Raw genomic sequence first — 12,595 nt, 5'->3', positions numbered from 1 at the left:
CAGCGGAGGATATAGATCGCATGGGGTTTAGCCTTACAGGGAACCACCACATGCAGAGCACCTACCCCAGAACAGGGCTCTTAGTTAGCACGTGTACTGGGCCAGCAGTGAGTCTCTCCGAAAACTCGACTGCCACAGGGTTCGGAGGAAGTCAACCAGGGAACAAATTTTGTGAACACTACTGGGAAGATATACCATAGTTATGGCGTCAACAAGCCAGTGGGCGATCCTCTGCTTGGAGACAGCGCTTCCTTTCTGCTGTGCACCAAAGCCGACAAAGAGCTGCTCAGAGACTCTAAAGCTCTGCGTGCGATCCAAATAGATGCGTAAAGCGCGCACCGGACACAGCAACGACAGTGCTGGGTCTGCCTCCTCTTGGGGCAGAGCTTGCAGGTTCACCACCTAGTCCCTAAAGGGGTGGTGGGAACCTTGGGCACATAGCCCGGTCAGGGTCTCAGAATCACATGAGAGTAACCTGGACCGAACTCCAGGCACGTTTCGCTGACAGAGAACGCTTGCAGGTCACCTACTCTCTTGATGGAAGTGAGCGCAGTCAGGAGGGCAGTCTTCAAGGAGAGTGCCTTAAGCTCAGCTGACTGCAAAGGCTCAAAGGGGGCTCTCTGTAGACCCTGAAGAACTACAGAGGTCCGATGAGGGAACGAGACGCGGCCTGGAGGGATTCAGTCTCCTAGCGCCTCTTAGGAACCTGATGATCAGGTTGTGCTTCCCTAAGGACTTACCGTCGACTGCGTCGTGGTGTGCTGCTATGGCAGCAACGTACACCTTCAAGGTGGAAGGGGACAGCCTCCCTTCCAACCTCTTTTGCAGGAAGGAAAGCACTGATCCGACTGCGCATCTCTGGGGGTCTTCCCGACGGGAAGAACACCACTTAGCGAATAGATGCCATTTAAAAGGCATACAGGCACCTCGTAGAGGGAGCCCTAGCCTGAGTGATCGTGTCTACCACCGCAGGTGGTATCCCGTCCAGGGGCCAGACATGGAGATTCCAGAGGTCTGGGCGTGGGTGCCATATGGTGCCCCTTCCCTGAGAAAGAAGGTCCTTCCTCAGGGGAATTTGCCAGGGGGGAACTGTCGTGAGGAGTGTGAGGTCCGAGCACCACATCTGGGCGGGCCAGTAGGGTGCAACCAGGACGACCTGCTCCTCATCCTCCCTGACCTTGCACAGGGTCTGTGCAAGCAGGCTCACTGGGGGAAATGCATATTTGCGAATGCCAGGGGGCCAGCTATATGCTAGTGCATCTATGCTGAGGGGGGCCTCGGTCAGGGCGTACCAGAGCGGGCAGTGGGGAGGATTCTTGGGAGGCGAACAGGTGCACCTGTGCCTGTCGAATCGACTCCAAATCAGCTGGACCACCTGAAGGTGGAGTCTCCACTCTCCCCTGAGGGTAACCTGTTGTGACAGCATGTCCGCTGTAGTGTTGAGGTTACCCGGGATGTGAGTGGCTTGCAGCGACTTGAAGTGCTACTGACTCCAGAGGAGGAGACGGCGGGCAAGTTGTGACATACAACGAGAGCGCAAACCACCTTGGCGGTTGACATATGCTACCGTTGTCGTGTTGTCTGTCTGAACTAACACGTGCTTGCCCTGGATCAACGGCCGAAACCTCCGCAGGGCTAGCAGAATTGCCAATAACTCGAGGCAGTTGATGTGCCAATGCAGTCCCGGACCCGTCCAGAGGCTGGCGGCTGCGTGCTCGTTGCAAACAGCACCCCAGCCTGTTTTGTAGGCATCTGTCGTGGCCACGACGCGCCTGGGGACCAATTCTAGAGGAACACCTGCCCGTAGGAACTAGAGGTCGGTCCAAGGGCTGAAAAGATGGTGACAGACCAACGTAATGGCCACGCGGTGTGTCCCGTGGCACCGTGGCCGTCTCGGGACTCGAGTCTGGAGCCAGTGCTGAAGCGGCCTCATATGCATCAACCCGAGCGGGGTGGCCACCGCCGAGGATGCCATATGCCCCAGGAGCCTCTGAAAAAGTTTCAGTGGAACCGCTGTTCCCTGTTTGAACGCCTTCAAACAGGCCAGCACTGACTGGGTGTGCTCGTTCGTAAGGCGTGCCGTCAAGGAGACTGAGTCCAACTCCAAACCAAGAAAAGAGATGCTCTGAACCGGGAGGAGCTTGCTCTTTTCCCAGTTGACCCGAAGCCCTAGTCGGCTGAGGTGTGAGAGCACCAGGTCCCTGTGTGCGCACAACACGTCTCGAGTGTGAGCTAGGATTAGCCAGTCGTCGAGATAGTTGAGAATGCAAATGCCCACCTCCCTTAACGGGGCAAGGGCAGCCTCTGCGACCTTCGTAAAGACGCGAGGGGACAGGGACAGGCCGAAAGGGAGGACTTTGTACTGATACGTCTGACCCTCGAACGCAAACCGCAGGAAGGGTCTGTGTCGAGGAAGAATCGAGGCGTGGAAGTACGCATCCTTCAGGTCTACTGCCACGAACCAATCTTGATACCGGACGCTCGCCAGAATGCGTTTTTGCATCAGCATCTTGAACGGGAGTCTGTGTAAAGCCTAGTTCAGTACTCACAGGTCCAAGATTGGCCTCAACCCACCGCCTTTTTTCCGTACGATGAAGTAGGGGCTGAAAAACCCCTTCTTCATCTCGGCTGGAGGGACAGGTTCTATTGCGCCCTTCCGTAGGAGGGTAGCGATCTCCACGCAAGGCAGCGGCATTTTCGTCTTTCACCAAGGTGAAGTGGACACCGCTGAACCTGGGCGGATGCCCGGCGAAGTGAATCGCGCAGCTGAGTCGGATGGTCCGGACCAGCCCCCGTGATGGATTGGAAAGCGCAAGCCATGCGTCCAAGTTCCGCGCAAGGGGGACCAAAGGGACAACGTCACTGGATAAACTGGCATGTGGGGCCTCGCGGCGGGGTGGAGCTCGAGGTGCCACACCACGTCGTGGCCATGCTGAGTCTAAGGACATCGAAGCACTTATCTGGCTCCTTGTGACCACCCCCGGAACAGCCTGGAACGGGGGAGGAAGAGGCCTGTCCTCGTGACCCATGGAGACTGTCACATTGGGGGCAGATTTGTGCCACAGCTGGGTGCTCGGGGCGGGAGACCGCTGCTGGAGTGCCAAACCTGCCAAATAGAGTGGTGGACGGTGGTCGTGATGACGGCCATACACACCGGATACATGACCCAGGGAACAAGGAAACCGCTCTTGCTGAGCTCTTGAGTACTACAGCCACTTGGGCATGCAGCGCAATTAAATGCAAAAGGTAACAAAAAGGTGGAGATCTGCTTACCAGCTCCAGAGGAGCGGGTTTCGTTGTCCCTGGGTCGCCCGTCTCAAGGGCGTTTTGAAGCCTTTCACGGGTTCTGGGCGGCCGCGAGATGGGTGGCGTCCGCTTCCTGCGGTGGGCTCCACGCCGGGGCTGGGCCGAAGGGGCGGGCTGTGGCGGAGCCGGTGCAGTCACCGCAGGGGGACGCCCTTGGCGATGAGTAGATGGGGGGCGGGATCTTGAGCCGCGCTGGGGCAGGATATGTCGGCTAGTATCCATCTACTTCTCTACCATCGAAAACTGCTGGGCAAAATCCTCGAAGGTGTCGCCGAATAGGTCCGCCTGGGAAATGGGGGCAGCAAGGAAACGTGTCTTGTTGGCCTCACCCATCTCGACCAGATTGAGCCAAAGGTGACGCTCCTGGACCACTAGTGTGGCCATCGTCCGCCCGAGAGACCACTCCGTGACCTCCATCGCTCGGAGAGCGAGGTTGGTCACCGAGCACAGTTCCTGAATCAATCCCGGGGTGGAACTACCTTTGTGCAGTTCCTTTAGCACCTTGGCGGACTTGCAGGAGAGCCATGGCGTGCAGGGCAGAGACGGCTTGTCCAGCGGCACCATAGGCCTTGGCCGTCAGAGACGACGTAAACCTACAGGCCTTGGACGTGGGCTTTGGGCACCCGCGCCAGGTGGCGGCACTCTGCGGGCATAGGTGCACCGCGAGCGCCTTTATCCACTGGGGATTGCCGAATAGCCCTTGGCCGCCCCACCATCGAGGGTAGTGAGGGTGGGGAAGCTGAAAAGATCAGGACCGGGCAGTAAAAAGTGCCTCCCACGACCTTGTCAGCTCTTCGTGCACTTCCGGGAAGAAAGGAACGGGGGCAGGGCATGGCTTTGAGCGGTGCCGCGAACCCAGGATCCAGTCACCGAGCCACGAGGGTTCAGGGAAGAGCAGTGAAATCCACTCTAACCGACGCTTGCGGCTGCCCGGGAAAGCATGTCATCATCTCCGCGTCAGCCTATGACTGGGCAATCGACCCTAAAGGGAGGAGCCCAGCTGAGGCTTCCGACTGGACGAGCCCCTTCTCCGATGCTGCGCTCGAGAGCTCATCACTTTCGCAGGCTCCGAATAAGAGGTCGAACTCTCCATGAGACGAGTCCGCGGACTCACCCGGAAGCCCGATCAGGGCAGACGAGCGTGCTGGGGAATGGGAGGTCCGCGCGGGGATACCCGGCGGAGGCGGTCCCATTGGGGTCCCCAAATCGCCCCCAGTGCTAGTCACGCTGGCCTCATACCCGTGGGTAAAAGGACCGAGGCAGGATCCTCTGGGGTGGCTCGCTTTTTTACGAAGGCGAGCCGCGACCGCAACGTTGCCATGGACATATTCTCGCAATGAGAACATGACCATCCACGAACGCTGTCTCTGCGTGAGTAGTGCCCAGACACGAAAGACAGTGATCGTGACCGTTAGAAGGCAAGAGATAACGAGCACAACCAGGAATAACACACAATCGGAAAAGCATCTTTAAAAAGACGCGACTTTAAAAAGACGTTCCGTGTGTGCGTTCTTTTAGAGAAATATATACTCTTTTAGAGGGGAAAAATGCTCTTTCAGAAAATATACTCTCTAGTTTTTCTGCCGAAGGGCCCAGGGGCGTTCTCTGCAGTGCACCAGTGCAGAGGGGGGAGAAGCCACTGAAATGTGCCGTCAGATCCATCAGAGGTGAATGAACAGTAGTATTCAGCTCAATGAGCATAACCATTCGGCTCCGAAGAGAAAATCTGAATGAGTGGTTGCATACCAGCTCCTTTTATACCCGTATGTCCGGGGGAGTGGCACGCAAATACCACTCGCCAATTTTCATTGGCCTTTTATCAAAGACCAGAGGTGTCTCGGGCTCCCAAGAGTGACCCCTAGTGTCACTACATTGACACCAACGTCGAGTGAGTGACAGATAGGGAACTGCATTGTTTAACCTTCTGAACTTTTAATTGAAGTAAAACAATTGAAAGAGGGGAAATATCTCTTTATTAAATCAATATTTTCTCCAAAACGCATTGGCCATAATTATTGGCACCCTTTTATTCAATACTTTTTGCAACCTCCCTTTGCCAAGATTACAGCTCTGAGTCTTCTCTTACAATGCTTAATGAGGTTGGAGAACACATGACAAGAGATCTGAGACCATTCCTCCATACAGAATCTCTACAGATCCCTCAAATTCAGATGTCCATGTTGGTGGACTCTTTTCTTCAGTTCACCCCATACATTTTCTACAGGGTTCAGGTCAGGGGACTGGGATGGCCATGGCAGAACCTTGATTTTGTGGTTAGTGAAACATTTTTGTATTGATTTTGATGTTTGTTTTGGATCATTGTCCTGCTGGAAGATCCAACCAGGGCCCATTGTAAGCTTTCTGGCAGAGGGTGCCAGGTTTTGATTTTTTATCGGTTGGTATTTGATAGAGTCTGTGATGCCATGTATCCGAACAAGATGTCCAGAACCTCTGGCAGAAAACAGGCCAACAGCATTAAAGATCCAGCAACACATTTAACCGTGGGCATTGCGTACTTCATCTCTGTGTGCGCCAAACCCATCTCTGGTGTTTGCAGGCCAAAAAGCTCATTTTTGTTTTGTTATGTTTCATCTGACCATAGAACTTGGTCTCATTTGATGTTCCAGTAGTGTCTGGCAAACTGAAGACACTTGAGTTGGTTTTTGGATGAGAGCAGAGGCTTTTATTCTTGAAACCCTCCCAAACAACTTGTGGTGATGTAGGTGATGTCTGATATTTATTTATTTATTTATTTATTTATTTTGTTCCTAGTCACCCAGGTGCACTAAAAAATGTAAAATATTAATGGGAATATACTTCAGATATATTTTACTCATAAGCTGTCCTAGTGCTTGTCCAGAGTGCAGAGCACATATGCAGCCCTTTTTATCTGCCCTTTCCAAAGAGGTCTTCACAACACTGTCTCACAACCCAGGGGCATGAGAAGAGTGAATTTCTTGCCAGCTACTGCTGTGATTCAGCACTGAGGTGCGGCTGGCTTCCTCATCCGAGCTCTACTCCCTTTTTTTTTTTTTTTTTTTAAACATTTCAGGAACATTTTACAAACATTAGTTAACACAATAGATAACAAAAAACAATACAGAGTTTATTAATCTGGGTAAATGTTCATTTTTACATATACTAATTAGGGCAATTTAACGATTAATTTGATAAAAAAATAAATAAAAAAAGTTGCTTTAAAATATTGAGGCAATTAACCCTTTCATACCTGCGAATAAACCAGAGTGATTACACTAGGCTGGGCTCAGAGGCGTATGATTAAATCTGTGCGATCTGCATTCGTGGGACTGAGCGGTTGTCATAATGAAGCAGCTGCTCAGATAGTCTTTTCAATATCACAAGATCTTTATTTTTTATGTTACAAACATTCAAACAATCCCTAAATAAAAGTTTAAAGCTGTTACCATTGGAGCTGACTGTTTTGATGAAGCGATAAAACCATGTTTTATGATGTCAACCAAAGAATATACAAACTAGTTAGTCCACTCAAGCCTTCTCCCATTACGTCTGTCACTCATTCTAACCACTTCTGGTGCAAAAAATGTGGAAGGGCTAGGTTTTTAGAAACTTCTATGCTTCTATGCTATAACGAAATTAGAATCCTGTGCTGCATTGCAATGTACACAATATGCCCTCCTCCTCATCACACATGGCTAATGTGTTTATGATTATCTACAGATGTTTGTACTATTGGGTCCTTGATGATTTACACACAGGATCAACGTCTGGTTACCGCTCGAGCGTTCAAGTTCAAACAAGCATGGCATAACGAATTCTGTGCACCAGCCACACAACCGAGAAAGGCAATGCATTGCTTTGAAAGAGACACTCATTAAAACTCTACTCTTTGTTTAAGTTTCACCATTAAAGCTAGCTAGCATTCTTGTTCCTCATAACCCTAAGCCTCTGTTTAAAATGTCCGTTTATTTGGCGTTCCTTATTGTTTTTCTAGTGTTTTTTTCATTGGCTTTTTCTTGCACATCAAGTATTACATTACTGAAGTGCCATGTTTTTCTCCCCCTATTATTCTCTGGTGGTGTAGTAACGTGTGAGATTTGGGGTGGAGATTGAACTCCTGCTAAATTGTAAATGAATGCTTTGGCACATTGGTGATATTTCCACGTTGTGAATTGAATTGGGAAAGATATTAATCAGATTTGCTATTATGCATGTTCCTGGCAGATCTGGGGAAAATGTAGTATAGTGTTTTTACATGATGTGTTGGCAACATCGTCTAAGGCGATTTGTTATATGAAGATAGCAAAAAAAATAAAATAAAAAAAAAATACTGCAGGTTCAAAGATGATACGATTTGGAGGGCAGAGTTTAAGATGTCCAAGATAAGACATTTTATTTTTTTGTTTTTTGTAGAACTGTGAAAATGGTTCACTATGGAACTTCGAGTCAATCAATTTTATATATGTAAGGGGTCTTTTACCTTTTTCAGGTGAAGGACCCCTTGGTGGATAAAGAGATGGAGCTGGTCCCGGTACATAGACCTATTGTGTAAATTTGAATTAAGGCCTGGTCTCCAGTAGCATGCATATAGTGATTACATGCATATTACAGTATTTACATTAATTACAATGTACTTTGTCATCATGCTTACATTACATTGCAAAGCCACTAAAAGTAATCATTACTGTTGCACAGAGTCATTTACTTGTAAAAATCCCCATAATAAAATGTATATATTCAAGGACAGTGTAACCTTAGCTTTGGTTGAAGTTAACTTATTTTTTAATTTTTTTTTTAATGCATATTTTCCTATTTTTACTAAAATTAGTTTGAGATCAGACAATAATTTACAACCCTCCTGTAGTATTGCATTTGAGCCCCTGTTGAGGACCCCTAATCAATTATCAATCTATTTTCTCAAGCATTTAAATTACTACATTTATTACAGATCACAGTTGCTACGTAAGTGGCCATTTTAATACATACATATATATATATATATATATATATATATATATATATATATTCACTGAGCACTTTATTAGGAACACCTGTACACCTATTTATTCATGTGATTATCTAATCAGCCAATCGTGTGGCAGCAGTGCAATGAATAAAATCATGCAGATACAGGTCAGGAGCTTCATTTAATGTTCATATCAACCATCAGAATGGGGAAAAATTGTGATCTCAGCGATTTAGACTGTGGCATGATTGTTGGTGCCAGACGGGCTGGTTTGAGTATTTCTGTAACTGCTGATCTCCTGGCATTTTCACAACAGTCTCTAGAATTTACTCAGAATGGTGCTAAAAACAAAAAAATCCAGTGAGCGCCAGTTCTGCGGGCAGAAATACCCTGTTGATGAGAGAGGTCAACGGAGAATGGCCAGACAGGTTCGAGCTGACAGAAAGGCTACAGTAACTCAGATAACCACTCTGTACAATTGTAGTGAGCAGAACTGCATCTCAGAATGCACAACACATCGAACCTTGAGGCAGATGGGCTACAACAGCAGAAGACCACGTCAGGCACTTTATGAGGACCATTGTGGCAGCGGGGGTGTGGTCAAGCATCTCTCCGGAGAGAGAGAAACAAGTGTGCAGCATTGTCAAACTGTTTCCATTACATGTTGAAGCTATTGAGTGTTTGTGAAGAAGTTTGTTTATTTTTGAGAGTGAATTATTGAACTGAGTGAAAACCCTGAAAGAGTGTATCTGCTGCACAGAAGAGAATAAAACGCTTACCTGAACCAGGAAACCTTGCTTCTTGCCTCCTCCTTCCATTGAGAAGTGTTACAACCATACACAGCAAATTCTGTGGTGTTAAAATTTTGATGAAAGCCCCTAGAGTTGCAGTGTTAAAATCCTAGTGAACATGTACTACAATTAACCTCAGCTCGGGTTAAATGGCGCCTTCTAGTGGTGTGATTTTTTTTTGGGGGGGGGGGGGGGGTTGCGCTTCTGAACATCCATTCGGTGTTTATTTTACATACAGGAAATTGAAGTAAATTGAGTCAACACAGTCCGCATTTGATGAGCAACTCAAATAAAAAAATGGCGGATATTTTGGTGGAAACATGAGATGAAAGCAAATGATGACACAAAAGGTAAGATTTAAATTTTTATTTTGTTTTATATGGTTATTGAAACTTTAAGCTATCCCATCGTTTAACTTCAACTATGAAATCCATGTCTGTGAGCAGATACGTGAAACGTTCCTCTCATAATAAGATCCAGGTGTTTTCAGTTTTCAATTGATAGTAGCTGCCTCATTTTTTTCACGCTCATACACAAACTTGATATTCAGGTTTGACTAAAAACATATCACCAAAACCCCCAGTTCATATGATTCACATTTGTTTTTTTCATAGTGGAACTGCCTTTCTTGTACATACTTTTTCTTTTTTGATGATGAAAACACACAATGTGGGTTTCAGTACCAGTTCAGTGTTTATTTTATTTGTATTGAGTCAACATGCTCTGCGTTTGAATATGAACTCCGTTTAAAAAACTGTCGGGTAGTTTGGTCAACTTGGCATACGATGAATATAAGTGAAATACCAAGGTAAGACTTCTTCATTTGAATATGAGAACGTAGTTTGGTCTGTAGTTTACACGGCGAAAACTATGAAACGGTGGTTAGGACAAATTGAAAGGAAGATTTTGAATCGTTTTATGCATTTTATTTGACTTTGAAAACGTCAATTAGAACTATATTGATCACAGAGTTTAATGATCGAGCCTATGTAGTTCCATTATTGATTCATCCTTTTATCCAATCATTGGGAGAATGTCATTAAACTGAGGTGGGATTTCCCAATCGCATAAAAGAAGTTTGATGGAGTCAGCCATTTCCTTTTTAAAATAAATAAACCAAGCTGTTTTAGAAGCTTGTGTTGTTTATTTAAATATTGAATACACAAGCATTTTGATGAATGCTGCGAAATATATAGGGAACCGCATGGAAATTAAATTTTTCATAAAGGTGTTAAATGCAGGCTGTATATACGCTGAGAAATGTACACTTTTTCAGAGTAAAGTAATGTGTGCTAGGGAGTAAATATTTACCCCATCAATGTAAAATTAAACATTGCATTAGAGTTTAATGCACACTCGCACAGAGTAATATATAATTCACACTAGAGTATATTTTTACTATCTTGGTATAAAACAATTAACACTATTGTAGTGTACATATTCAACACTTTTGAAAGAGTTACTTGAACACCAAGCAAGTGTGAAATTTAACACCTGTGGAGTTAAATGTACACTGGCCAATTTGCTGTGTAGTGTTCCTAATGAAGTGCTCAGTGAGTGTATATAATTCTCAGGACAAGATATCTATTGTAATGCAGTTTGACATTCTCAGTCTCTCTCCCTCTTGTTTCTCTGACAAAAAGCGTAAATGAATGTTACAAGCAGATGAATTATGAAGTTCAATTTTTCAGGTTGAATTCAAACACAGGTTCGACAACAGTTATAAATTATGCACACACAAAAAATGACATGGCATATAATTCAAAACATCTGAGCTTGTTTCACTTGTTAATTATTGTCTGTGAACTTTATAAAAAAAAAAAAAAAAAAAAATGATATCAAAAGGAAAGAGAAAATATGGATTTCTGTCCTTGATTCTGTTTCATCCTATATTATTCAAGGTGTGTTAGTGGATAACTTGACAGACTGTAAAATTACATCAGTGATAAATAATTACTGCAAAATGGTGCTGTTATCAAAATCAAATTAAAATGCAGAAAATTAGAAAGCAGCTCGCATAAATGAGCATGCACATCCTCACACACAGGCATACACATACACGGTTACCTGCACAGCATACTTAATGTGCATGGCCTTCAGATACAACGCTCTTTGAATACAGTACCAGAATTGATAGACTCGTTTAGAACATGCAGTCTGTGCTTTATGCAATGCTAACAGGCAAAGAGAGTGTTATATGTAAAATGGCCACCACTTATTTCAGTCAGTGAATCATAAAACTTCCTCTAAAGGCTAAAATGGGCACATTATTTCATGAATATGGGTGATTAGAGGTTCAGTGATGGGTTCCATTTTCTCAATTGTTCGGTATCATGTAGTAAGGGGAGAGTGACATGGACTGACATTTATATCAACATAACCAAAACTGCCCACTGTTAGATATTATACCATTGTACTGAACTGCATGATTTCGCAGAAAACGTATGACTGCGTCTTGGAAATGAATGGCTAAGCTATGACTTCAGTATGCACGTATTGTCTGTGACACTAACAACAGCACGAGTTTGTTGCGTTTAGCATTCAAGACTAAAATGTAGTCAGTTCCTGGAAACAACGTATTTTTTTTTTTTTTTTTTTTTGTCTTGCACATCTAAGAAAAGTATGTCATATATCTGCAAAGACACTGCAGAGGACTGAACTCATGGCTGAGAGCGACTCATTTATAGCAATGCCACGGTTACTCTGTTGTCTTAAGAGATTGTAATGAAAGAAAGTCAGGTGAACCTCTGACTAAAAAAAAACCTGTAATGAGTGATATTATTAAATCTTAAGAGGGCATGTGTGAAATCTTAAAATACTTTCTCATATCCCAGCTTAACATGCAGAGACACCTACAAGTAAACCATTTGTTGATTTCCTGAAAAGTGTAAACACTTTGGTGTTTTAAATCTTTGTTCTATTTGTTTGAAATTCCCAACTAGCCCGCTATAACAGCATTGGCTCAACCAATGGTGTGAGTTTGGGGTGCGAGTATTTTTTTGTCTGACAAATGGAAGATGAGGGGAGTGAACGGGAAACCTGTTGAATGCAATTGAGGATTGTGCATATCTGAAATGACATACTTTACCTTTAACACGTTTAAAAAAAAAAAAATGTATCATGTCCCTGACATTAATAAAGAATAAGGAATATTCCTACCATCTGCGCAATTCAAGTTTGAAGTCCAAGTCAGCAGGGGGCAGTAAGCGACGTTCCAGCTGTATAGGCAATGCACAGTTGTACAAACCACAATGACAGCAGACGGCACAATGAAGATTGGTTTTTGCATTCAAACAGAGCTGGACGGAGTGCATCTCCGAATCCAAGGGTCTTGGGAAGTTTAACTTGACACAGCATCCTAAAACACTGTTTTATAACAAGACACAACTAAAGTGAAATGCTCCAAAAGGGTCCGTCTGATGTGTGTGTACATAGACGTGTCCTTAGAAAAGTCCTTAAGAATATCTCAGACAGATTGACGAATTCAGTTCCAAAATGGATAGCTCTGGACTGTAGGCCAATGATTCGCTTGTATTCGATGATATGGAAAAAA

Source organism: Myxocyprinus asiaticus, chromosome 14, assembly GCF_019703515.2.
Source record: "Myxocyprinus asiaticus isolate MX2 ecotype Aquarium Trade chromosome 14, UBuf_Myxa_2, whole genome shotgun sequence".
Classification (NCBI taxonomy): domain Eukaryota; kingdom Metazoa; phylum Chordata; class Actinopteri; order Cypriniformes; family Catostomidae; genus Myxocyprinus; species Myxocyprinus asiaticus.
This window is presented reverse-complemented; position numbering follows the sequence as displayed.